Genomic DNA, 6,000 nt, shown 5'->3' with positions numbered 1-6,000 from the left:
CTATTTTTTTTCCATTTGCACCTTTAAAGTTAAGAGTTAAGTGTCTGTGTGTGGAATCCTGTGTAGAAATGACAGTGCTTGTTTGTTTGTTAGTTCCCTGTGGCTTTGTTTAAAACAGTAATTGAATGGGCACAGAGCCTCACACCCAGAGTGGCTGCCAGACAAGACTTTTCCTTTCCCTCTTTAGTCAAAGCACAGACAGCTAACTGATTGTTGCACAGCCAATCTGTGGGCTCAACAACCTCAGTCATATAGACACATTTAATGTACGCACACACATGCAAATGATCTGTGTGTGTAAGGGTTTAAACTGTCATCAGTGCTACGATTTGTGATTACTTTTGTCTGACGTGCTAATGAACAGCCTGAGTAATTGCCATTTGAAATCCGACATCTCTATTTTTTTTATCTGTTAGGCCCTTATTCTGTCTTATTATGAGCAAGTGTATGCAACGATTATAATAAGACCACAAACCCCAGATGGAACAGGGGGAGATAGGAGGACGGTGATTATGTAAATGTTGGAATCGGGTATATGGATTTTCCTCAAACTGCTTCCTCATGAATGTAGCAATCACACTGTGCAGTGTGTTCCTCAGGATCTGCCTCCATATCATACAGCGATCAGAGGAGCCGGACCATTGTTACAGCTTCCACAATGCACCATTGTCTTGCCTTCTTTTGTGTGAATCTTTGAATAGGATTTTTTCAAACGATGAGGTTTTTTTGCGTAAGGGATGCACAGCGCATATCCATTTCACTCTGTGTGAATCCTGTTTACGTAGACTTGTGGGCCTTAATTAATCAAAATCAATACTTCAATTATAATTCCCATTAATGGCACACTGTGTCTTTTGGCTTTTTCTTTTGGCAAAGTCATTACAGTACCCTCAAAAGCCATTGTTGCTCTTTTAATGAAAGGCAATTCATATAAACGATTAAATGTAGAATCTGGGTGGCCTCTTTCTCACCACTTCCAAGTAGCCCCGAGCAATTTCCAGTACTATGCCATCCATTATTAGTCACTGTTTTTGTCACATGACCTATATGAAAGTGCTTGCAGGCTTTTTAAAAAAGGAGCTTATGCCTGCTAACTCATGCACATGATGAAGGAGATTCCTGACAGCATACTTCAAAGGGACCGTTCCCAGGTGTTAAACAAAACCTTTTCCCCATTCCTTCAAAAAAATATATATGCAATTACATCTGACACGGTTACCTTTAAAACTCTCGAATTACAAAAACTTCAATCTGACAGCAAGTCTCAGAATCCCAGCTGTATTCTCATCCAAATTGTGTTCTCTTTTACGAGTGTTCTTTACTCAGAATAGAAAAGGGTTAAATGAATTGAATTTCGCCCCCTGGCTTTCTACTACTTTCTTTTTTGCTTGCTTCGTCCTTCAGCTCCTTTCATCTGTCCTCGGAGTTCATATCCCTGTAGTCTCAAATCTAGGTTGGACCCATTTTCATACACAGAACTAGGCGGGAGAAAGACAGACATGTAATTGCCTAACCATACTGCATCACAAAGGCAGAAGTCTGGTTTAGCCAGTGAGGCTGATGTAAGCATCTTTGGATGGGTTAGGAGGAGGGGGAACGGGAGAATGAATCTGACAGGAATACACCATGTCAGAGATTTGGAATAAATGTTAAAATGGGCTGTTATTATTTTCATGTTGACATTCCTTCTGCAGATATCAGGACATGCCTGTGTAACGATGACATTTTCAGACCTTTGTTTGTGATACGTGCAGCTTAGAGTTCACTCAGCTTTGCCCTTTTAATGCCTGTTACAAGGCAGAGTCTGAGACAGAAAGAATGAGAGAGAATAATGGAATCTTGGGGGTGGTTTGGTGATTGATTGCATGCCTTCCTCTTATTGATGACAACCCACGAGACAGGTAGACAGCATAAACCTTGGTTTGCCTAAACACATTTCTAGTATTTGGTCCAAACCTTTTTTTACATACAATGCACAACTAGCACTTATTTTCAATGACACACAGGGCTTCTATATAAGGACATAGCAGACAGATTTTTTTCTGTGGACCCGTGGCACTACTAGTCATTAACCTTCCAGTCAGGCAATTTGGGCCAGAGGAACGTTTTTCTCTGGATGTCGAACATGGTGGATATGAGATGTAACCAGAGAGGCCAACACCCTCCTCGCAAGGTGAAAAAGGCTATTTTCATTGGCCACATGATGAATGTATCTGGTATCTGTGGAGGTGCATCGCCCTTTTGGTGCTCTCCTTCTTGCTCTCATTCGCTCTCCATTAGTATTTTCTTTCATTCTATTACCCTCATTCATTTTGCCTCTCAGCCCACTGTTGTATTTTCTGGTATTCTCTGTCACTATGTTCAATCTGCTTCCTGTCTTTCATACAGAATCTATTATAACTGACTTTATCTGCCTCCCCCCACTTCCCCTCTTCTTCCACCCCTGCCCCCAAATTTCCTTCCTCTGTGTCTACCCCTGTCCTCTTCTTCAGAGTGGATCAGCTGTTGCTGGCCAGAGCTGAAGGTGACTTACAGGCTGGGCCAACGGCTGCAACACAGGACATGGGTCCTGCCTCTCCCCCACCGCTCGTGTCTTGTGTTGCAGCCAGTGGAGCTGCCTGTCTGCCTCTCTACCTGTCTGTCTGCCCACCACTAACAGACTGAGCTCCTGGAAGAGATGGATCCTATCAACTACGGTCTCACCAACCCAGCTCCTCACTTTACAGCCAGCTTGTGCCTAAACACTGTTTTTCTTTGTGGTTTTCAAAATCAATATATTGTCCTCTCCCACAGTTTTAAAGGCAATAAAGTACTTTATAGTGAAAACTCCTATTGTATTTTTCATGTGATATTCAAGATATATTTGTTTTGTTTGTTGTAATGGAATGTGCTTGATGTTCCATTCAATAATAGCTTCAGGTCATGTCCTATCAAGCATATAGCTGCAGCTCTCAGAGAACAGCTCCCTGCTGACATTTGTACTGTCACACTCTAAAGCAAAGTTAGCACTGCTGGGGGATTGTTACTCTTTTAAAACTATAAACACAAGGCACGCCAAATAGCTTTTTAATGAGCCTTGTCTTGCATCCAATAAAGCAGCACTTCTGACTTTTCCAGGGAGCAAACATCATCATGAAGCAATAGCTCCTGACAAGGTCAACAGTAATGTACCTCTGGGGCAAGCAGTCAGGTGTTGTAGAGGCGCATACACAGGCTGTCGCATGAATGAAGACACTACAGTGACATGAATATCTTATGTCTTTGTGATGAGGGAAGTATAAGGAGCCTACCGTGCCTCCTGCCACCAGATGTGATGGGTCACCTTGCAGTGCCACTCAGACTCCACCAGAAATTTACTATGTGTGATAGTGGGTTTAATAGAAGTGTTTGTGCACATCAGGTGTTTTGTTTGTATGTGTGCATCTTTGTAGTCGTAGTGTGTGTGGTGTGTGCACGTGTGCTTTGGAGTAGGGAAAATGAAGCCATTTTCTGACAGGGGTGTCACTTGATTGGAATGTAAATCTGGGTGCAGAAGCTTGCTGTTTTCAATCTCCCCCCACCCGAATTGTTTACCAGAGAGGGACTGAAAGGAGGCTGTGTGAGTTGATATTGGCTGACTGTGTTTATCCCAGTGTTGGTGCAGATGTCTCAGAAGCAATATTTACCAGTATATAGATCCAAGCACTGCCAAATATTTTTGTGACATGGCCTACCTACTTAGCTTCCAACACTGCTGTCCATAAAAACAACTCCATGCTACAAAAGCCGCACGTTGAAAGCACCGAAACATCTAAATGAACCATTTGCATCTTACAACTACAAGCGAGCAGATCATTCTGACATCTTACAGATTGCTGGGTCTTAACAAGGATGTGCTATGCTGCATGTTTTTCTACACCAGTGCACTTTCTGTCGACAATCAGCAGTTACAGATTGAAGGAGAGAGCTATCCCCCTTCCTTGTCGGCCTATACTCCCCCTCAGACAGCCTAGTTGGGATGATACAGCAACAATATCAAGTGAAGGAATGCATTCAGTTCACAGCAGGGGCGATAGAGACAGAGACTGAAGGCAGGGTCGAGAGTGGGAGGATCTTGTCTCAGGTGCCTTGTCACTTTGTGTTATATTGGATTTTTGTGCTGGCACCTCGGGCAGAATGTCACGGCACCAGGTTCAGAGACTGATGTGTGTTTGATGATGACACGAGGTGAAATATAGCCAGTATTGTACTCTGTGTAAAACAAAGCAGGAAGAGAGTGGGAGTTCTAAAGTAAGAAAAGATTTCTGTTCAACCGCATTTCTGGGCTAATCAACTATTGTTTATGTGCAGTTGTTCACACTGAAGTATAGGTATAGACAAACAAATGAAAATGATATGGATTCTCATAGTCAATTATAGAATGTTAAATGTAGTCAAAGACATAAGTGTGGACAATGAGGCCTCATAAAGTCAAGCTTGCTCACTATGATGGATTGCCAATAGAGATCAGACTCATTTATGAGATGGAGTATGTGGCATCATAATCAATCCCTCAGAGTCTATTCTAGAGGTTGTAGATCCATTCACACACACACAAGGTCATAATGTGTTTTGGTACCCATTACAGAGGGCAGAATAGGAGGAGAGACTGGGGAATATACAGGCAGTAAAAGGAGAGAAAATATACTGACGAAAGGGCAGAAATAGTGGCTCCTAACTCTATTAATTATAGCAAACCTCTACTATTACTTTGCAAAAATTGTAGTACCTGGACTCCTTCCAAGGACTCTGAGCTTTTAGAACAGGCTCAATGTGGCAGCAATCCCTGGGGAGACCAGAGAGGGAGGGGCCCTTTTGAGGAACTTGATGATAAGAGCCCTTTAAAGAGTGTGAAATGGGGAGGGTGAATTAAAGCAGAGGAGTCAGAGATGGTAGGAGAGGGATGGCCGGATTGGCAGCTGTGCGAGATAAACAGAAGAGCAGAAAAGGGAAAGTTGGAGAAAAGAATAGCAAATAAGAGAGAGAGAGAGTGTGGTGAGAGAGACTGGCAGCAGGCTTAGATAACTAGTGAAAGAGACATAGCTGGAGAGGCAGACTCTCAGGGTAAGAGTGGAGAACAGAATGGCTGCATGGGGATGATTTATTAAAACTGAGCAAGACAGCACTCCAGAGACAGCTGCCACTTTTCACTGAGTTTTCAGATAGGGCGAGCGACAGTGGCACATCCGTCAATAGAAACAAAAACTTTGCCCAAGAGCTCAGCAAAAAAGTTCAGAACAATGTTTGATTATCTGGCTGCAGAGGTCTCTGAGGGCAGAAAACACAAAGACATTATTTTTCAATATCCCTGTGGTGTGGGTAGTTAGAATAATGACTTTTGATTCACAGTCTTCGTCACTTCTGTCTTTGGTTCAACCTGCGTTTTTATATTCGAGCCTTCTCACCTATTGCAAAGTAAACACAGGCAAAAATCTCAGCGCAAGCAAAGGTACTGGCTCACCCAGTCATCCTAAAATGGAATAAGCACTTTGAGAGGAACAATGAATAAGAGACATTTTCACCCCTTGCAGCGTCAGCACAGAATACAACCATTACCAGCATTACAATGAGCCCTCTGCAGTAGTGTAGTATAGATCTACCACACAAAATAAAAGCAGCATGGATATAGATTTAGAAGTAACATACAGGGAATAATAATCGCTAGTAAGATCATGTGAGGCTGTCGGTGTTTTTAAACAATGACCTAAGAAATGTTACAAAAAAATCATCAAATACATGAATATGAAGGGGGAACACTTACACATACACAAACTCCATTTTCTGTTTTATCCTTCTTGCGTGTATATTGTGTGATTGTGATGTCTGTGTGTCTGTTTGTGTGTGGGTGGTTGCTTGAACTGGAGAGACGCCCTTGATTGAGTTGAAGAAGAGATTCAGATCACAGATTTCCTGTAAAGTCACTGAGCTGTGTCACAGAAACAGGCAGCCAGACATTTTGTGATGTGCCTTGAAGCACTTACC

Source organism: Parambassis ranga, chromosome 2, assembly GCF_900634625.1.
Source record: "Parambassis ranga chromosome 2, fParRan2.1, whole genome shotgun sequence".
Lineage (NCBI taxonomy): Eukaryota > Metazoa > Chordata > Actinopteri > Ambassidae > Parambassis > Parambassis ranga.
Note: the sequence above shows the minus strand (reverse complement) of the source record.